We start from the raw sequence: 23,456 nt of genomic DNA on the forward strand, positions 1-23,456 counted from the left end.
TTATTTTCATCTTCTTTTTTCCAAAAAAAAAACGTGAAATATTATTATTTTTAATTGTTGATAAACACTAAAAGTTCAGTGTTTTATTAATTTTTCTCAATTATTCCCTTAAACTGCATAAAGTTCATTTTTTTATTAATATTTCTTGACACATTCCCTTTTCATTGTTTAGGGAAAGCTTACACATGAAATATGATTTTTTTAATTGTCAAAATTTGAAAGTATTTTACTATGTTGCTTGTTGTTCATATGTCAATAAATGCATGTCTTTTAGAATTGATTTTGGAAGTTTCTAATGATTCAATTTGATTCTCAATTCTTGGTTCCCGAAATTGGAATTTCGATTCATAGTTCAAATCTCGATTTGACAACTATGGTATGTTTAGAGTCATTTGCAGTGGGTCTTATTGGTAACCCAAATTGCCATTCTTGAAAATTTGGATTGAAAAGATAGAGGAGGTATGGAAATGCCAATCCAGATGGGTGTTGTGGGTTTTTATAACTCAAAATAGAAATATTCCCCTTTTTTGAAATAACAGGAAAATAAAGATACCTTACAGCCTTACACCTCCTAATATTTTTGACTCCTACATAAATGATCCAAACATGAGTGAAAGGGAACCTCCTAATATTTTCGAATCCTATGTAAATGATCCAAACATGTGTGGAAGGGAATCATTCCCATTTTCTAGGAATGGGAATCACTAGACTGGGATTTGACTCCCACTCATTCCCTTTCTGGGTTCCAAATGTTGCCTGAGTTCTTAAGAGAACTTAAAAAGGCAAAAGACTGAAATTTATAATGTAAAAGTTTAAGCTGCATACAAAAACTCAAATAATTCACTTTATAATGAGACCAAATAGTTGTTAACTACTCTAACTGCTACAATGCTGAACAGTATCTTTATTTTAAAAAATAAAATAAAATAAGGGATTGTTTATTTGAGGAAAACATTTTAATTTTTCATTTTGAGTTTTTCAAATAATTATGTAAATACCACCTTCTTTTTTTCTTTTTCTTTTTTCAGTTTTTCAAATTTACCTAGAAAAATTGGAAGACATTTTTTGTTGTTTTGAAGATTTCTTGAAATTGGAAAACAAAGTGGCTTTTTTGTAACTATTTGAAAATCTGGAAAAGGAAAAGGAAAACTATTCTACAACTAAACAGGCCCTAACTTTTGCCCAGCTTTTCTAATTCTGTGCATGCTGATGATCCTGTTTCATGTTGTAACATGATAATTGATGCTACTCTGGTCATAGTTTCTTTAGGCAAGGAAAAGTTGGGGAAGAATGCCTTACAATATTTAGCCTTAAGTGTATATGCATAACTAATTTTACATTGCTCTTCTGTATACTACAGAAGATGGCATGGATAAACTTTTGATTTCCGCAGGAAAAATATTTTCCTTATGTTAACGATAGTTAATCACTTTGATTTTTGTCTCCATGGTTTAAATTTTGATTTCAGTGCAGCCCTTTATTTTTCAATATTTAGCTATATTATTATGTTCGGCTTTTTGAAAAGTTGGTGAATGGTGATTTTTGTGAGAAAAGACATAATTTTTTTTAGTGTTTGGTCCCTGTCAGATGATCATTTGAGTGGGTTTTTCTTTACAATTTATGTACCTGGAATCTCTATCTGTGACTGGTTTTTCCATTTGTTTTTTTATTTTTTAAAGAAAGCTATCCATTTGCTCCATTACAGTGCGTAATAGTTTCTGAATATTCTCTTCTGGTGCAAGTTGTTTTCCCCCATATTTTATAAAGTTGCTGTTAAGCTAAATGTTGTATTGGGCTTTCTCTTGGATGAATTTATGTAAATTGTATGAGTAGAGGCATAAGAAACAATGGAACAGCATCAGCTCTTTTGAGTCAGGCAGTCACAGAAGCAAGATGGATAAACTGCTGCATGAGTTAGAGGTGATGCAGCCGTAAATAGGTGACTAAATTGTTAGAAGAATTAGGCCATGAACAATGTGAAGCATTCCATTGATAAGTGTCGTGGCCCTTGACACTGGTGGATACAAGAGCAAGAACGCTGACTTTTCGACCTTTGCTAAGCAGTCTTTGGATAAACCAGCTATGAAGTTTGTTTGCCTTGATTTGCTGAGTGAAGAATATGCTGTATTTGTCAAAGGGAACAAAGTCTTATCAAACTCAACAAATGAGAAACATAGAAATGTTGAAGAAGGATACATACTTTAGTGACCATTCTTCGAAAAATTGCCCAATAGAATGCAGCATCTTGGTTTTTCATTGGCTTGGTAGGCTTGTATTGCGTTTATGTAGTCAATAATAACTGTTATGCAGAAGTTTTAATTAGATTGTTCAATGTGAAGCTTGGCATTGGTGGAACATTCCATTAGCATACCTGGACTTGGGGACCAGTTAGAAGGCAAGTGACTAGAAGTGCTTAAGTGAAGACGACTTTAATTCAAGATTCCTTACATTTTAGTGTATTTTTATAAAAAAAATTATAGTCCTGGTGATGTTTTGGGAGCTTTCTTCGAGATTCATTGATTATATTTTGGTCTAAGGGAGCATGAGTTATGATGATTTAATCATTCCTTGGCTAACTTAGCAGGATGGGTTTATATCTATGCTAAAAAGGGGAAATCAGTTTTCATTTCCCCGAGATTCTGAAACATAGTGCAAAATGAGGAATCTGTGACTTGGAGTGGCCTGAATGAGGGAAGAGGCAGAGAATGCAAAGCAAAAGATTTCATTTCAAATTTTCTTACCTCGGTATATATTTCGAAATAGTATGAAGATTATTTGAAGGTTTTATGTGGCAAAGGTAAACTTGATGCGATCAAGAAATGTATATGCACTCCCTTTCTTCTCTCTCCTCTCACCATCTCACATAGCCCTTGGGTTTGTCTGGTTTGTGTTCCATCATGACTCCCACTCACCATGAGAGAGAAGGTCGCCCTTATCGAACTAACCATATTGAAGGGAAATCCTTAGATGTGTTTAAAGAGAGTAAGGAATTGTGGTTTTTCATTTTTTTGTTTCGAAGGAACCCCCTTCAAAATTGATGGATTAGGGTGCCTTTGGCGACAGTGCAATGGCTTGTTGATTGTCGGCCTTTTTGTGTTTGGGTGATTGGGGGGTCTGTTAAACAAAATATGGGAAGGTGGATTGTTGGATGGTGATTAGATTGATGAGGAAGGGAAAATTTTTGGAATTAGGATTGGGTGGAATAGTCAATGTCATCTCGGGAGTATAGAGTCAAGAGCGGGGTGAATAGACTTTTTCGCGTATTTTTGTTTTTCTCTACAAAATAATAATCTTGGCAAGATGCAAGCAATTATATCATAATATATGAAGTGTAAATCATGCACAAGATATGAAATGAAGAGTAAAGAATAGAGAAGCTTAACACCGGTATTTTTACGTGGTTCGGCACCAAGTGTACGTCTACGCCTTGAGACCAACTCAAGGATTCCACAATCCACTAACAAACTCCTTCACCGGCGGAAAAGCCTTACAACACAGGAACAAATCCCGCAATGCTCGCCAAGAGCCGCAAGTTTCACCAAGAAGCCTTGCAAATCGGTCCACTAAGAACCTTTAACAACAGTTCACCAAGAACCTTCAATACAGTAACCAATCCTTTTACAACTAGAAGATGAGATACAAAATGATGCTCCTTTAATTGAGTTGATATCAAATACAACACAACCTCACACTAATCTCTCAAGTAATGAATCATACAAGATTTAGAGAGTAAGAGAGAAATTGAGCACTTGATATGAAGAACTAAAATGCAAAGTGCTTAGGTTTTGTATTCAAAAGATGTTAATCACTAAACTCGTGTAAAAATCATTAAAACCATGTGTAATCAAGTCTAAGGACTTGTATTTATAGGCAAAATGGGCTACTAGCCGTTTTATGGCCGTTGGGATGATATATTATATGTTTAAATTGAAAACTAGCCGTTTATAGCCATTGGGGACTGAATCCCGATGCAAATCGTCAACTATTTGACCCAGTTTGTCGACTATTTGCCCCAATTTATCGACTATTAACATTCTACCTGAAATGATCGACGAATTACCCCAAATCGTCGACGATTACCCCAAACTAGAAAAAGTCATCGACATGAAAGTTGTGAGATTTTTTCTTAGCTTTCCATAGATGCCAAGATTGTCCTTTTTGGACTTTTCTAGCAAAAGTTATGCCCCAAATACCGAAGGGTGTTTAGGAAATTTGATAGGTGCATAACTGAGGTTTTAAACCCAACCAGGACCAAGTTTGTAAAAGATTATGACACTAATATGATTTAAAATTTGTCCTTAAAAAATATACTTGATTTAATTGAATCTTTAGGTACATAAAATAAGTTTTGACTCAACCGGAACCAAGTATATAAAAGTTCATAATACCCAGATGTCAAAAACTTGTCCCTTATGAAAACATATTTTGAGTATAGGATTCTTTTGTCAAACTCTTTGTTTTATCTTTGAAAACTATGAATGTTGAGTTTGTGACTTAGTGAAATCATATAAACTCATGTGTCCTAGTATGCACATGCAATTTTGCTCAACTCATGCTCAGAAATCATGCTTGAAACAAAACGGCAAGAGTTACAAAATGTTCCTACCTCAGACAATCCCCATTACATATAATTCAACATAATCTTCCTTGGATGTGCTTGAGTTCTTTCGAGTGAGTGTCTTTTTTATCTTTCCTTATTCGAACGTTTGCTCTATCCGATCTTTGATCCAGTACTTCATGTATTTATCACTTGTACCTGTACTAAACATGATCTGCAAAGATAGGATACACTAGGAATCACAAATAGGTTAATATCATCTAAACACATTAAATATGATTATGAAGTCACCAAGGCTAACAATCTTCCCCTTTTTGATGATGTCTAGTTAGATTTTATTTAATCTTTGTATTTGAGATTGTACTTATCATAGCTTGATATGTAAAGATAAGTTCACCTAGAACCACGAATGGGTTGTTATCATCAAAACATGACAATAAAGATGGTGGGCAGAAGGTGGCGGAGTTTTGTGAGAGAGCTTCGTCGGTTGGTGGTGGATTCAGTTAATGAAGATAACCTTAATGGAAGTTCTGGTGCAGGGCAGTGAGCACCTCGCACCTCGATGTTGGAGGGAAGTTGCGTTGCTAAGGAAAGAGCATTTCTGTGTAAAGTGTGGTGAGAATCTGCGGCAGAAGTCAATTGGAGTTTGGAGTTGCTGTGGAACAGTTAGAATGTCAAGCTGAAGAGGTTGGAAGGACAAGAGACGGAGATTGCTAGACTGCAGCAACAGGTTTTTACAACAATTGAAAACCTTAAGATTTGGTTTATAGTTTTTGCAAAAACTGACAGCGGAGACAGAAACTATGAAAACAAGTTAACACATTACAGCATTGAGAATAGAAAACAGATGCCAAGCAGCCCCTTAATTTTCCTGCTAGTGCAAAATCCTGTCCACCCAACCATTTTGTAATAGAGTTGTGGAGCCAATGCAAACCCTATTCTTCTCAGTTTCTGCAGCTGTTGGCAACCTGCAATCTGCCCTCTGAAGAGCTCTCTCTTCGCCACTGCCAATCAGTAATCCAGATCCTTCTCCATACGTCAAATTTTGATTTGTTTTAACTTCTCCTTTTCCTAATCATTAATACTTCAAACGGTTAGGACATTGTTATAAATTGCAATTAGGCAAATGAAAAATCAACGCTTAATAAAGAAATCCTTAATAAAGCATTTACCTTTCATTTTCTCTTCAATAAATGGATTTTAGAGATTAGCAGTAACATTGTTAGAACAACATTTTGATAGCATGCTTGTTCTGCATGTTTATGTGATTTCTCTTTTAATGGATTTGTTTTGTTGTTGTTGTTGTTTTTTTTCTTTTTTTTATATGCACACGCACGCATGTGTATATAGTCCATATGTTCATTAGTTTTTCGGGATTCAATGGCTTCAGGTATTTATTTTAATTTTAGGTGTTAAATCAACAATTTCACAAGGATAAAATGTCTTAAAGAAAAAGTACACAATAATAATAATTAGTGTGATTTAGTATCTATATTCATATCATTTTCAATAAATAAAAATAGAGCTATTCTTTTTAATATGAAGATTTTAAGCTTTAGCCCAAAATAATAATTAACTCATCAAATGGCTAATAAAATGTGAAAATTGTATAGATCATTGAATGATATAAATTTTGTTACTAAGTTTATTCTTGCCTCTCCACCCTTCCCCCGACAAAACCCTGGATCTGCCTCTGACTGCTGTCATTGAAAAGGCTGCCGTTGTTAGATACAACAACAAATACTTGAGGCTTAACTACGTGGGTTAGCAAAAGAAATCAAGTAATTAGATATCAAAAGATAAGTCTGGGGGTACAAAATGGCATGATCAGAGGCAAGAAAAACCAAAAGTGGACATCAGTCTTGCTGGAAATCATTATTTTATTGTTAAAACTCAACAGTTATGGAGGGCCAATTAGTAATAAAAATAAGAATTTTCTATCAAACTCAGTTTGAATGGAGAGGATAATGGCATCAATCTCCTTCATATGATTTATTTACTTATGATAGAATCCTTTATATGATTTACGTTCAAGACCTTGCCATCTTTATTTTTTCCAAAGGAGTTGAATGTTGTGGAGCGTCTGTATGATGCAATTATGGATTGTGGTCTACTTGCTGACTTTCCTCCCATTAGTTTTAGTTCTTTTCAGCTTCCTCAGGCTGAAGAGAGGATGGAACTTGAGATGTGCTTGATCTTGTCACTGAAATGGATGATACACAAACAAAAACAAATCTTCTTGTCTGGTTCTTCACTGTATTTCTGTTCGAACTTCTAATTAATACTGCTTTCAATCCATTTTATTAATGTTCTTTTTCTAGAGATATCTTCTTTATCAGAGTTTTTTCCCCTTCCATTACACTTTCAAAGGCGATGCAGATCCTTAGCTGGGATCTTCACTCAAAACATGATTAACAAATGTTCACCAGAATTCAGGTGTGCAATGATGTTATATAGTGTTTCTTTGAGGAGCATTAAAACAGTTTGTTGTACTTGACATATTGTTGAACATCTTCTCAATTGTTATGGTTCTTTCTTATGTGTCAGAACAACTGAGTCCAGAGTTTTATCTTCTCCTCCACCCCCTCCCCCAACCCACCTGGCTGGGTTTAGGATGCAATTCTTCAGAATCTATTATCTCCCATTTATTGTGTGCTGTAATATTAAATTTGATTGGGATATTTTATTCAAGTTAATTTTGCTTATAACCAAAAAATGACCAAAAATGCAGAAATAAACTTGTCTGACCTCTCTCCATATCTCGTCTGCAATGTTGTAGTAAGAACAATGCTTGATAGTTGCAGTGCTTAATATTCCATGCAGGGAGTCAAATTAAAAAAAAATACTAGGACTGTGTCAACAGACAACACTGCTTTATCTGTTTCTGTAGGTTGTGGCGTCTAATATTTGATTTTGGAGTCCTTTGTGAAGGGAAGGTCCACAGGAACAGGTTAACCTTATCTGTAGTCTGGGGGATCCATGCCAAAAGAACTGCAGCACATCATTGGCATACAAAACTCTGGAGTCTACAGCCTGCTAAATCATCTAAGTTGGTTTTTTTCAAATGTTGTCTTGCTTATGAATGCATTATACAAACAGGATCTACACAATCTTGATGAATAAGAGCGAGCTGTGATGTTTGTGCTTGTTATGGTTCTTCAAAATTTGTAGTGCTGGATCATAGTGTGAAGCAATGACCCTATGCCTTTGAATTTGATGGGTCTGGTGTTATGGACCCCAAGTTTCCTTCTACTTGACAAGTTCGTATGGTACTTGTCAAGAAACTCTTCCCTATCAAGTTTGCTAAATCTAATCATGACCAAGCTTATATGCACGAGCATCATGTAAGTCTCCTAGCCCATTAAGATAGCGTGAGAGTGACAAGAGAGATTGGATCCATTCTGTTACATGTAAGGGGCAAGAGATGAACATAGCAGGTAACCATCACACAATAGCTTGCAACAAACAAGTGTCACAGGATACATGTTTGGAAAGGGTCTGCTCATATTATTTATTAACGAGGTAACAGTGCATTCTTTGCTCAAAGAAATAATATTTCGGACGCAAATCTTGGAGGGCATATATTTCTGAGTAACAGAGGTCATTATCTTTCCTCTATTATCACTTGCATCGACACCTTGTAACTAGCAAAGCGAATAGCATTGAGGAAACAACTTGCTGTGCCAAGTAAATATGTATGCCTTGAAAGCATTTTGGGGTGTTTCAGTTGACAGCTGGGGGGCGGTTGGTTCACAGAATGTGCCTAATATTATTGTGATCGACAGTTGAAAAATATAACATTTGGAGCATCTTAGGTTACCATTTATGTCATTTATACCTAGTGGCATTTCAACTTTCCAGTAGTGAGCATTAAAAAACAATAAGATCATACTGCTGGGGCTTCATTTTTTTATTTTTATTTTTTAGAATTTCAAAATCATCCAACATAACTTAAAACCCTCATGATTTCTGTGGGCTGATTTTCATTCTTCCCAATCATTCTTCTCATCCATTTGGCAGGTGAGAAGTTTCTTTTCTTTTGCTTTTTTTTTTTTTCCTTTTTTTTTTTTTTTTGAAAGTAAGGTAAGAGAGTATATATGAAGAGTATGAGCAAATACAAACAGAACAAAGAAAACCAAGTTGACTGAGCCAAGCTTCTTCCAAGGCAGCAAAGTAGCAAAGCTTCATGGAAAGAAAATAAGATTGTCAAAGAGACCTTGGATTTAGAACACTTACGCTTGGCATCTAAAAGAACTTTTTGGGCTATAGCAAAAGATTGCCATATATGATACAGGCAGTGCAGGTCATTTTGCATGATAGAAGTAGGGCTACTAGAGCCAATGCCACATAATACGGTTAACTCTTCAAGAATGTCCTCCAAGGAAGAATTTAGTTTTGCAAAAAAAAAAAATTTATTTTTTATTTTTTAAAGAATTAAAAAACTTTCAATTTTTTTTTTTTTTTTTTTTTCAAGATTTGTATTGACAAGGTAAAAACAAAAAATTTGTTTAAATGTGCAAAATAATTTTCTATTTTTTATTTCTAGATTTTAAAATAATAATAAAAAAAAGATAACTTATTTTTTAATTTTTGAAAAATTATATAAGGTAGTATTTAGAATCATGGATTTTAGGATTTGAATATGGATTTGTGTGAATTTAGAAGAACTCTATACATAGTCCACCTAAACTAAAGTTCAAGATTGCTATGGGCCAAACATGAATAAGGTCGGAGATACCAAACCAGAGGGAAATTCGAGCAGATCGTGGGCCTCGGACAAGGTAACTCGTTATAGTGGAGCTCATACAGAAGGGTTCCGAGCTGATTGTCAGATTGAAGATGCCGAGCAGGTTGAAGGGCTCGGACGAGGCGGTTCGTTGCAGGGGAGCTCGAGCAGAGGACTTGAGGGGCTCGAACGTAATGGCTGGTTGCAGGGAAGCTCGGACCGAGGGTTCTGAGCTGAGGTCGTCAGAAGAGGCCGAACCGAGTGGGGGGTTTGGGCGGGTCGGCCATTCGCAGGTCAGCTCTTCACAGCCCGAGTCGTCGTGGGTCGAGGCATGGATCACGTGGTAGCTAGGCTGGGTGTTGGGCCGAACTCCCTTAATGACTCATTATTTTCTTAAGTGTTAAGGGGCAACTGTAGTAGAGCGCATGGGGTATTCCAGAACAGTTAGTTAGAGTTTGTTATGTATAAAGCTAGGGGTCAGCGGGAATACAGGGGAGGAGAAAATTGGGAATCTGTTTGTCTCTTTGTTTCTTTTGGAGAGTGGCTCTCTCGAACCAGCCAACCTGTAACTTCATTTCCATTTTTATTGCATTCAGTAAATGTCCATTCAATCATTCATTCCATACATTCTAATTTCTTATTGAAATTCATCCATTCGTTTCATTCATTCCATTTTCCTATTGAAATTGATCCATTCATACAGCCCATACTAGCAAATTCATTACAATTGGTATCAGAGTCAAACTCCTATCACCATGGGAGAGGGAACTCGCATGAACCAGATGTTAGAGTCCATCGCTGCCCTGAAGAGATCACAAGAAGAGCAGCAAATCACTCAAGCCGAATAGTAGAAGCTACTTATCACCGTGACTCAATAGTTGGGAGCTCTCTTTGATGCTGTGAAGCGGCTTGGCAAGCAGGAGATCAACTAGCCCCTTAGTCTCACCACCAACAATTCCAACAGCAACACCTTGCTTGGCAGTGATCAGAGACAAATGGTGTCCTCGGAGCTTGTCTCTGTCATTCACCAAATCATCATCAACGATGCAACTTTACTCGCCTGCACTCAGAATCTGGGAGCACCAAGTCCGTCGGGTCCGGTCAAGGCACCTACTAATCAACAGTTGGTCGCTGGAACCAGCGCTCCTAATGCAAAAATTCTGATGAAAGGCAAGGTGCTTGACGAGGAGGCGGTTGATGAGATGGACGGTGACGATCAGTGCGAGATCGTGGACCTTGATGCTATGGAGTCGCTTGCCGAGCACATCCACTTCTGTGGGATCTGCGGAAAGGGGATTAAGCGAGATGTCAATATGAGAAAGCATATGCAAGCTCACGAAAATCAGCTCACAACCATAGAAGTGCTCACCAAATCACTGAGCTACGCTAAGACCAAGAAGACAAGGTTCTCGCCCCCGTTCCATGGTTGCAATCATATAAACCTCACTATCTTGTGTTTGGTTTGATTTCCTTGATGAAGTCATCGGCGGGTGTCTCGAAAGCGAGTTCTATGGGGGTTTTCGAAATGTCTTCGTTCAAGGGTCCTCCTACAATGGAGTTTTTACAAGGGTCGAAGTCGCTTCCTGCTAGCGGGGTCTCGGTAGCTGAGGAAATGGATAAAAGGGGAACAATGTGTTATGAGGATGAAGATGATGAGAAATATGTGGAGGTTTCTAAGCAGTTCTGTGTACATGGGGATTTGTTAATCGTTCCAGAATGGTAGATCGTGGTCGCGAACCAGCTTTCGGTGCGGGCTTTTCACGATCCCGAGAGCAAGAAGTGGTGCTTTGATGGGGACATAGATGCCTTGGTGTTGCAGCTGAAGGATAGGTTTCCACCGGAGGTTGAGGTCTTGTATGTGGGGAGTTTGAAGGCGGAGATTGAATTGGCAGAGCGGAAAGAGGTTGCCCAATTCTTGCTGAAGAAGTTTGGGTGCGTGCCTACTTTTTTGTCCAATGAAATTCAAGACAAGTTCTACCATGGATTCTGTAAGTATTACCTTTGGCCTCTGTTTCATTATATATTGCCTGTTTCACCAATCAATGATGCCCAGTTCAACCAGTCTCAATGGCGTGCCTATGTAAGGGCAAACCAGATTTTTGCTAATAAGGTCTTGGAGGTGCTAAACAACCCTTATGAGGACTTCGTCTGGATACATGATTATCACCTCATGGCTATGTCGTCTTATCTGCAAAAAAAAATTCACCAGGCAATAATGATAAAAGCAAGGGTAGAAGGTTCTAGTTTTCAAGTTGATGAGTTTTCAGAGTCAGATATAGCAGCATGCCGGCTAAAAATTAAAGGAATGACATGCACTGGCTGTGCTGAGTCTGTTGAACGTGCCCTTTTAATGGTTGATGGAGTGAAGAAAGTTATGGTTGGTCTTGCCCTTGAAGAAGCAAAGGTCTATTTTGATCCAAATGTCACTAATACTAACCACATCATTGAAGCAATAGAAGATACCGGCTTTGAAGCCGATCTTATAAGCTCTGGCAATGATGTTAACAAAGTGCACCTAAAACTTGAAGGAGTGAGTTCTCTGGAAGAAATGAATTTTGTTCAATCCTCTCTTGAGTTTGCTGAAGGTGTGAATCAAGTTGAAATGGACATGAAGGGAAGTGCAGTAACTGTTAGTTATGACCCGAACCTCACTGACCCGAGATCTCTTTTTCACTGCATTCAGGAAGCTAGGCGTGACACCAAAAGGTACAATGCAACCTTGTTCCATCCTCCTAGATGAAGAAAAAGAGAGCGGGAGCATGAAATACAAATATATAGAAACCAGTTCTTCTGGAGCTGCCTATTTTCAGTTCCTGTTTTTGTTCTCTCTATGGTACTTCCCATGCTTCATCCTTATGGCAACTGGTTAGATTATATGGTGTACAACACGCTCGCTGTTGGCATGCTTCTAAGATGGATCCTTTGTACACCAGTGCAGTTCATTGTTGGCTGAAGGTTTTATAGGGGATCGTACCATGCTCTGAGACGGAGATATGCTAATATGGATGTTCTGGTCGCACTAGGAACCAATTTTGCTTATGTCTATTCTCTGCATATAGTTATTAAAGCATTGACTTTAGAGGAATTTGAGGGTCAAGATTTCTTTGAGACTAGTGCCATGTTAATATCCTTTATTCTCCTACGAAAATATTTGGAGGTGGTGGCTATGGGGAGGACATCAGATGCATTGGCAAAACTGACAGATCTTGCCCCTGAGACAGCTTGTCTGCTTATATTGGACATTGATGGAACTATTGTCTCAGAGATGGAAATCAACACTCAATTGATACAAAGGAATGAGATAATTAAGATTTTTCCAAGAACAAAAGTTCCTGTTGATGGGGTTGTTGCCATGGGTCCTAACTTCAAGAAGCTTTCCGTTGATCACATTATTAGTGCCTATGTGAATACAAATAGTCGGTTGATACTTTTGGACTATGATGGGACTATGATGTCAGAATCTTTAGTGGACAAAACTCCCAGCAATGAAGCTATTACTGTGTCGAATGCTTTGTGCAATGATCCCAAGAACATTGTTTTTGTTAGCAATGGTAGAGGGAAGGATTCTCTCAACAAATGGCTTTCTACATATGAAAAATTGGGAATTTCAGGAGAGCATGGTTCCTTTAACAGGTGGACTAAGGATTTTCAATGGGAGTTTTGCCCATTAATGATGGAATTTGATTGGAAAAAGATGGCAGAACCTGTGATGGAGCTTTACACTGAAATAACTTATGGCTCTTCTATAGAACAGAAGGAAGGCGCGCTTGAAGGTGATCTTACTAATGAGCCTGTAGTTGTTAAAACAGGTCAACACCTAGTGGGAGTGAAGCCACAGGGTGTTAGCAAAGGCTTAGTAGTGGAAAACCTTATATCGACCATGCGAAGTAGGGGAAAGACCCTAGAGAAACATCTTCTCGTGAAACTTAATTCTCTTATCCAAAGCTACTGTTGGTTTGTGAGTGTGAGAGGGGAGAGAGAAGACAGATGGCGTTGTTCAAAGAAGCATCGCCAGGAAATCCTGCAGCAGGAGAAGGAAGATGCAACGTGGGAGTGGTATCACACGTTGAAGGAGTAGTTTTCTCACCTTGTGGGCAAGGTGCTTTCAAGGGGAGGGTATTGCTATGGGCCAAACATGAATAAGGTCGGAGATACCAAACTAGAGGGGAATCTGAGCAGATCGAGGGGCTCAGACAAGGTAACTCGTTACAGTGGAGCTCGAATAGTAGGGTTCCGAGCTGATCGTTAGATTGAAGATGCTGAGCAGGTTGAAAGGCTCGGACGAAGCGGTTCGTTGCAAGGGAGCTCGAGCAGAGGACTTGAGGGGCTTGAACGAAATGGCTAGTCGTAGGGGAGCTCAGACTGAGGGTTCTGAGGTGAGGTCGTTAGAAGAGGCCGAACCGAGTGAGGGGTTTGGGCGGGTCGGCCATTCGCGTCAGCTCTTCGCAGCCCGAGTCGTCGTGGGCCGAGGCGTGGATCACGTGGCAGCTAGGCTGGGTGCTGGTCCGAACTCCCTTAACGACTCATTTTCTTAAGTGTTAAAGGGCAACAGTAGTAGAGAGCGCATGGGGTATTCCAGAACAGTTAATTAGAGTTTGTTATGTATAAAGCTAGGAGTCAGCGGGAATATAGGGGAGGAGAAAATTGGGAATCTGTTTGTCTCTTTGTTTCTTTTGGAGAGTGGCTCTCTCGAACCAGCCAACTTGTAACTTCATTTCCATTTTTATTGCATTTAGTAAATCTCCATTCAATCATTCATTCCATTCATTCTAATTTCTTATTGAAATTCATCCATTCATTTCATTTTCCTATTGAAATTGATCCATTCATACAGCTCATACTAGCAGATTCATTACAAAGATCCAAATTATGTGCTCTTATATGTAAAGAAAAAGTTAGAAATCTAGAAAAGTGATGAAAAGATATTTTTCTACTTTTCTATGACTCCGGTTTGGACCTTGGAAAATATAAAGGAAAGAAAAGGAAAGCATAAAAGAATCTAATTTTTCATGTTTGGTCATCAAGGAAATTGAAAAAAAAAAATAAAAATGTATCAAATCAAATGAACAAAAATTTGGTTTTATATACCGTTTACTTTTAATTTTCCTTAATTTTTAATTATATTAGAACAAACTTTTAATTTTAGAATTATTTGTTAAAAAGAGAAAAATATAATGGAAGATGAGTGTCCTTTTCATTTTCCTTTCCTTTCCTTTTCCCACCAAATTTTTTGATCCAAATAGACCTTATATAAACTTGAAATTTTGGACAAAACAAGATGACATTTTTATAATTATTTGAAAAATTAAGAATAAAAAATAAAATTATTTTCACAAGCAAATTGTATCAAAATTATCTACTACTAATGCACAAAAATAATAACTAGCTAACTTTTTTCATAATTATTTTGAAAATTAAAATGAAAAATCAAAACTATTTTTTCTAACTATACGAGTCCTTAATTTCTCTATTCTTTTCATTCAAAATTTTATCTGATTTTATTCATATTTCATTTTATTCTATAAATCAAGCATGATGCTCATGATCATGCTCACGCTCACGCCTTACTAGACTATAGAAAGGTCTTACAACAAATCATCTCCAAGATATAACATATGTCTAAAGGTAGCTTTTTTTTTTTTTTTAAATATTGCACATTACTTTGAAAATTTGTATATATGGAAAATAGATTTTCATTTAGAAGAAATGGGTGTTGGGAAACAATTTTGAAAGTTAGGAAGAAAAAGGAAATTCAAATTTAAACATAAATTGATTGCCTTAAATTGTGGACTAATAACACAACAGAAAATCATATCACTGAGAGGCATGTTAGGTGGTTTCAGGCCTTCTCAACTCCAAAAACTAGCTCAAGAGGTGAGGTTTTCCCTCACACTTAATAACTAACCACTAGCCCCTTCTACAACCAATGTGGGATAACCCAATAATCTCCCCCTCACACATCAGGGTCTCTCCTGGCAAGGCAATCATTGGGGTCTCCCGTGACACGATGCACTAGGGAGAATGTTGGTGAACCAGGCTCTGATACCAATGTTGGGAGGTTTAGGACCTTCTCAACCCCAAAAGTTAGCTCAAGGGGTGAGGTTTTCCCTCACACTTAATAACCGACCACCAGCCCCTTCCATAACCGATGTGGGATAACCCAACAAGGCCCATGTTTAAATGAAAGGAACACATTGTAAACTGAAAATCCAAATTAATGGAACCACGACCAAAAATTATACAGAGTTCACAGCTCAAGCCTTGCATGATGCAAATGTGCCAAGTGCTCTATTAAAAGTGACAAAATGTGTAACTATTGTTTTACATATATTCATTGCTCGTATTACACACTTGTTTGGCATGCTTCCATTGTTTTATGTGACCCAATTGGACTATCTGTGACTAGGCCTATTAGTCATACTTATTTAAGACACATATACCGATACAAACATATCATTCTTTTCTAAAATTTTGGATGTGGGACGACTTTTTATATATGTCTTTGTACCTTCCTTGTACACTTTCTTGTAGAATGGTATCACCCGACAAATTACAATCGAAAATTGCTTGGATGAGGTGAATTACTTACCGTGTAGGTGACCCAAGAATATCAAGTAATCACTTGAGTGGCAGAGGCTAGTAAAATGATGATGGTCACCTAGTCATCAGGCGAAGGTTGCGTAATCATTAGGCGACAAGATGAGCAAGCATTAGGCAAGCATGTCAATCATAATAAATTGGACCTTTAATATTATGAATCGGTCCCAATTTATTATTAGATTTTAATATTTTTTTATGAATCAAATTAATTATTAGAATTTATTACTAGAATTTATCATTTTTAACCTTATAATTGATGAAAATTTAACGTAAAGGGGTATAAATAATGGTACAACCTATCTTGTAAAGGATCTTTTAACCCATTTACATGCATAATACAATTAGCCCAACACTAAACATGCCTTAGTGCCTTCTCTCTCTCTCTCTCTCTCTCTCTCTCTCTCTCTCTCTCTTCCTTTTTCCCTTAGTTTCTTGCCTCACTATTTCTCCTTACCTCTTCTAATATGAATTTCTCCCTCCTACAATTTCTATGAATCTCTTTATCCCTATCCTCGCACCTCTAATGGGGTTAGCTTAATGAGTCCATTTTCACCTCCACATTTGATAAATCCTCAAATTTTCACTATAGGAACTAATTGTTTGAAAAATAATTTGGCACACCCGCGCGGGACACATTATGCTAACAATTACCAAAGGTACAAGGTGAAAAAATATGTTGCCAAAGCCAATTAGACTCACCATCACAAATTTGGCAACAATTAAGACAAATTTGTCGAAGAAAGTTTTCATTCAATTTCGACACTTCTCACGAGGTGATAACCACAATAAAAATAATCATAGGAGATTTGAAGAGTGAGATGAGATCCTGGATAAAATCACAGGAAAATACATGTTTAAAGTTCGGGATTCACCATCAAAACACCTATAAAAAGCCTCCATTGTCATTCACCACAATTCTCCTATGGGTATGACAATTGTCGCTTATAATTACAATGATGGATTCGGCTAACTTTCCCTTTTATAGGTGGATACCAGGGGGCAAACATCATTCTCCCCACAATCTCCTTTCGCTCGAACCATTGCTTTTGATGAGACCAAGCACAACAACACAACACGTGGTCAGATTTTTTACAAATAACATTGGTCCTAAAGACTATCTATTGTTCAATTATAAAAAAGAAGACGAAGAGGTCAATCTCACCACCAACAAGAATTATGAATATTCCCTAGTGGTTGAACATACTAAACAAAAAGAAGATTTAGATTCAACCAAACATAAGATTACAAAATCTTCTTTTCGACCGAACTTGAAAATTATGAAGACTCCTTAGTGGTCAACAATATTACGAAGGAGGAAAACTATAGCTTAGACAAAATGATGAATTTAAGAATTGTTTTTTGGCTAATGACTTAGAGCTTGCCAAAGGTCAAAGCAGTCTTAAGAATGAAAATGATTTCAAGACTAATTTTTAGATTTCTAAATTCATTAGCAAAAACATTGAGTCTAGCAAGGGTCATCCTTTAGTCTTTGTGCACTCCTTTGTAGAATGGAGGAAATCATCCAATTAGGAGAATTGATTGATGAGTTACAAGAGAAAATTGCCCAGACAAGGTGAATTACTTCTCGCCTAGGAGATCAGGAACATCAAATAGCCACCCAAGCAACAGAGACCAACAAGGCAATGATGGTCGCCTAGTTATTAGGTGAAGGTTACCTCATCATTAGGCGAAGGTCACCTAGTCATTAGGTGACAAGGCGAGCAAGCATCAAGCAAGCGTGTCAACTATAATAAATTGGATCTTTAATGTTATGAAACGATTTCAAATTATTAGTGGATTTTAATGTTTTTTTATGAATTTAATTAATTATTAGGATTTATGGCTATAATTTATCATTTGTAAACTTAGAATTGATGAATATTTGGCTTCAAAGGAGTATAAATAGGTGTACAATTTATCTTGTAGAGAAAGATAGAGGATCACTCAACCAATTTACACACATAATACAATTAGTCTAACACTAAATAAACCATAGTGCTCTCTCTCTCTCTCTCTCTCTCTCTCTCTCTCTCTCTCTCTCTCTCTCTCTCTCTCTCTCCCTTCTTCCCTTAGTCTCTTCCCTTTATATCCCTCCTTACCTCTTCAAATTTGAGCCTTTTCTCCTCTCGCTTTTCTTCCTCCTACAATTTCTACAAGTCTCACTATCCTTATCCTTGTACCTCTAATGGGATTAGCATAATGAGTTGTTTTCATCTTCACATTTGACAAATCCCTAAATTTTCACTTTTGAAACTAATTTTTTGAAAAAATAATCTCTCAAAGATGTGTATGTACTTTTGAAATCTCAAATGAAAAGACACAATAACTTCAAAGCTTCCTAAGAATCTTACTCTCTCCCTATTTTATTTTATTTTATTGTAGCAACGTCTCCATTTCTTACACCAATCAAAAGAAGAAAATAGAGAAAAAACATAACAACATATACATGTGGATATTGTATTGAAGAACGGACATAATACAATTAGCCTAACACTAAATAAACCACAGTATTCTCTCTCTCTCTCTCTCTCTCTCTCTCTCTCTCTCTCTCTCTCAATTTTTTGTGCATTTCTCTGCGAAATTGAAGAACAGACATCATTCCCAGATCCCAACTCCACTCTTCAAGGATTTAATCGAAGAAATTTCATCTTTTGCACGTCATAAGTACCACTCCAGGGCTAGTGTAAGTAGATTAGATTATATCAGGGTTTATTTTAAATATATTCTTGATTTAAATTAAATATGTGAATTCAATTATTTTCATATGCCAGACCTAAACTAACTATACTGCGGGGATTTGATCATTTTGGATTTTGGGAATATATTTGAATTAAATTAAACTGCGAGGATTTGATCAAATTGGGTTTTGGTAATATATTTGAATTAAATTAAACTGTAAGGATTTGACTAAATCGGGTTTTTGGAAATATAATTGAATTAAACTAAATTACGGGGATTTGATCAAATCGGGTTCTGAGAATATATTTAATTAAATTAAATTGCGGGAATTTGAACAAATCTAGTTTTTGAAAATATATTGGAATTAAATTAAATAGGTGAAATTGATCATACCTGCTTTTTTATTTAAATTTACTGCGTATATAAATATATATATTTATAAAAAAATTTCAGGTAATTTATGAAATTGTAATTATTATACAAATCGTGTGACATGAGTTTAGTTTATTTTATCACATAATTGAGCAAGTTGAGAATTTTTGCGGTGTATGTTTAATATGTGATTTATTGCAAATATTGATAAAATTGGGAATAAGGATGATATTTTTGTACAAATTTTATGTTGGGAATATTGATGAGATTATGATATTGTTTTAATTGCATAAATTACAATTATATATTTTAAGAACCCTAATGGGTCGGATGTGGTGAATGCTTGGTACTGTAGTTACAGAGGAATATTAGTGTAGTCACACTATTGTGAAAGTATTGACGGTGGATAGTTCATTTGGCCTAAGTAGGGTTGTACCCACCTGTTTCCAGACCAGGATGTGGTAGGTTAATCGATCTTACAAACGTAATATTTTGATTTAACTTTGATCGACCAACCAAACTAAGTCCAGTTTTTGGACCGCACAGTTCATCATGGGGGTTAAACATGACATGCATCGGCCAAAAAGGAATCCTCTATACATATGTGGATATTTATGTGATTATAGCCTTTAATAGGCATAAATGATGTTTTGAAAGAAAGTACGAATATTTATTTAAATATGTAATCTACAATTTACAAATGAAATTTTTATTCAAATAAAATGATTATTAAATTATTTTTATGTACACTAAAACTCATTTTAGCCACATATTGATAATAATCTAGTCCTTACTTACTGAGATGTGTCTCACTCCATTAATTAATTCATATTTCAGGACATACCAAAGATTAGACCTAGCAAGCTTCTAGGCAGGGTTAGAAAATATAGCTTTTAATAAGTGTTTGTGTAATATCAGTTAAATATGTTCTTATGTTTCACGTGATGTAAATATTGTTATGAGGGAGATACCCATGAAAACTTGGTGTTTTAGTACTCCGGTATTGTCACGCCCCGAACCCCAAAATGGGACCCAAGGGTGAAAATGTAACCTAACCTGTCCCTGTATCCGATCAAACATTCAAAGATACAGTACAAAGGATGAGGGTCCGACCTCATGGGGTTCCCAGGCACCCTAAACACATCCAATCACAAACATATACGTAGTAGAAAAAGGTCATTCTATAAACATATACAGTACCATACCAGAGTCTATACAAGAGCAAAACAAGGCTTCATCAAAACGTACAAACGGATGCCCAAGTACATCTCAAAATGGCAACCCAACAAAATATACAGTCCTAACACTTACCCAAGCATTAACGCAGTACACCGGTCACTACGCTCCCTACACCAGGACGCTAGTTTCGGTTACTCGAAGGACCTATAAAAATGTACGTACAACAGGGGTGAGACACCTCTTAGTAAGGAAGAACACAGGTTATATCGGTGTGTGGCATTTGAGTGTTATCATGATACAACATACACGCAGTTAAATGCAATCCAGTACTAGTTTCCACAATGCATACACTCACACATACACATACACATGATCAGCAATCTCGGTGTCGTCACACCCTTTGGCCCGAAGCCAGTCCGCGACAATCCGGCGTTGGCCCAGCCAACCCTTGAAACACGGCGCCACTGGCACATGGCTAGTTTCTGACTCCCATGGCATCGTACCGACGCTAACTGGTGGATCCACACCCTTCGGCCTGATCTGCCGGTATAGGCTTACGCCCTCGGATATAGAGTCGGACACTTTTGCCTACGTGGCAGGCGAAAAACATGCCCTCGGATATAGAGTTAGACACTCTCAATACCTGGACAATTCGAAACCCCGTTCCAACTAGCCATTTAACATATCACACACACATGCATGCTTATATAACCAAACAAACCATACCCATTTGGTAATCTAAAACATGGTTTTTCAAACAAATACATTTTAAACAAGTCAAGGCACGACCATCCCAATATCACAGTATAAATCAACATATACCCTCGGTTTTCAACAAAACCAGGGATGCAGCCCGTCGCCCCCTTTTTTCCAAAACAGTAATAATGAAAAACCCATAGTTTTCCTCGTTAGATCCCCCCAAATGAGTAGCCAGAATACACACAGGACCGTGGACCACAGTTCCACCGAGTCTGATTTCAAAAATAACCAATATAAACATAGTTCCCCTTACCTTTTTCCCGAATACCAAATCCCGAACTCCAAGGCTCCTAAACAGCGAACTGAGTTCCAAAACCTACAAATCACAGTACAAAATATGCTCACAAGACAGTTACCTACAAAACTACTGGATCAAAATTGAAAACCGAGCCTCACCTCGATTTTACGCCAAAACCCAAAAATCTCCGAAACGAGATTCCGATCTATAGAAGTTGTAGAGAATCCTTCCACGATCCTCGTGGTAACTTCAGATTTTCGATTCCATCAACGATCGACGAAGAAATCTAGAGAGAGAGAGAGTAGGGAGAGGTTTAGAGAGAGAGAGAGAGAAAGAGAGAGATATTTGAAGTTTCTTAATGAAGAAGTAATGAAATTTCCTATTTATAGCCCTTTGACCCGGCCCAATTCGTCGATGAAATGGTGTCTTCGTCGACGAAATTTTCACTGACTTCGTCGACGAATCAGTGGCCTCGTCAACGAATCTGGCATCTCTGGTTTTTCCGAGACTCCTCGGCTTCTCCTCATCGACGAGCCCCTGAATTTTGTCGACGAGAAGAACAAAGGCTTCGTTGACGAAATCTGACTTTGTCGATGAATCTTGCTCTTTTACCAAAATGTCCCTCTCTTTAGAATTAACCCATTGATCACGGTTCGGGTTCTTACAATCTCCCCTCCTTACAAAAATTTCATCCTCGAAATTTGTCATCTCTCATTCCCAGATTCATACATACAATCGAACACATATACGAACTACCAATAAAAAACTGGCGACCACTACAGTGCAGTCTCATCATACGCATACACATACATACCCTCACTTATTGTGGAGGAATACCGTGGTTACATATACAACGGTCTCAGGAATTCACACACACACACTCCCGACGACTAACCACCTATCCTAACCCATAGTAGGATCATGTACAAGTACTCAAAACAACTGTGGATACTTCCGGCGTATTTCCGTTTCTAGTTCCCAAGAAACTTCCTCAACCTCGTGGTTCCGCCACAATACCTTCACTAACAGTATATCTTTGGTACGAAACTTCTGAACTTTATGGTCCAGTACCTGAACATGTATCTCCTCATATGCTAAAGTATCCCCAATTTCCAACTCATCATAGCTAATAACATGTGAAGGATCCAACACGCACCTCCTCAACATGGATACGTGAAACACATCGTCGACCCTCGAAAGTGCTAAAGGTAATGCAATCCTGTAGGCTACCGGACCCACTCACTTAAGTACCTCGAATGGTCTGATATACCTCGGGCTCAGCTTGCCCTTCCTGCCGAATCTCATCACCCCTTTCATTAGAGCAATACGCAAAAATACCTTACCTCCCACTTCGAACTCTAACTCACGGCGGCGAACATCTGCATAACTCTTCTGCTGACTCTGAGCTAATATAATCCTCTCCCAGATCAAACCCACCTTCTTAGACGCCTACTACACGAGTTCAGGTCCTAACACCTGACATTCACCAACCTCATCCCAACACAAGGGAGATCGACACCTCCGACCATACAAAGCCTCGAACGGTGTCATCTCGATACTAGACTAGAAGCTGTTATTATAAGTGAACTCTACAAGCGGCATAAACTGTATCCAACTACCACCGAAGTCCAACACACAAACTTGCAACATATCTTCCAATATCTGTATCGTCCTCTCCGACTGTCTATCAGTCTGGGGGTGGAACGTTGTACTGAAAGTAAGCTTCGTCCCCAGTGCCTCCTGCAAGCTCATCCAGAATCGAGAAGTAAACCTTGGATCCCGATCCGATACTATAGACATCGGTACTCTGTGCATTCTCACAATCTCATGCACATACAAATCTGCTAGCCTACTTAAAGGATAGCCAACTTTCATCGGTATAAAATGAGCAGATTTCGTCAATCTATCCACGATTACCCAGATAGCATTCTGGCCGTGAAGTACTGGCGGTAATTCGATCACAAAATCCATGGAAATATGCTCCCATTTCCACATCGGAATAGGCAAAGGATGCAACGGCCCTGCCGGCCTCTGATGTTCAGCTTTCACCTACTGACACGTTAGACACTGCTCCACAAACTGAGCAATCTGCATCTTCATACCAGACCATCAAAAGGTCTCGCGCAAGTCTCAATACATCTTCGTGCTACTAGGATGTACCATATACATAGAACGATGTGCCTCCTCTAGAATCATCTTTCTGATCTCATCATCGTTCGGAACACACAGTCTGGTCCCAAACCTCAACACACCTCCTTCAGAGATGTTAAACTCTGTAGTCAGTCCCTACTGTACCTTTTCCATAACCTCTGCCAACTCTACAACACTAGCTTGCGCGGCTTTTA

Source organism: Malania oleifera, chromosome 2 (assembly GCF_029873635.1).
Source record: "Malania oleifera isolate guangnan ecotype guangnan chromosome 2, ASM2987363v1, whole genome shotgun sequence".
Lineage (NCBI taxonomy): Eukaryota > Viridiplantae > Streptophyta > Magnoliopsida > Santalales > Ximeniaceae > Malania > Malania oleifera.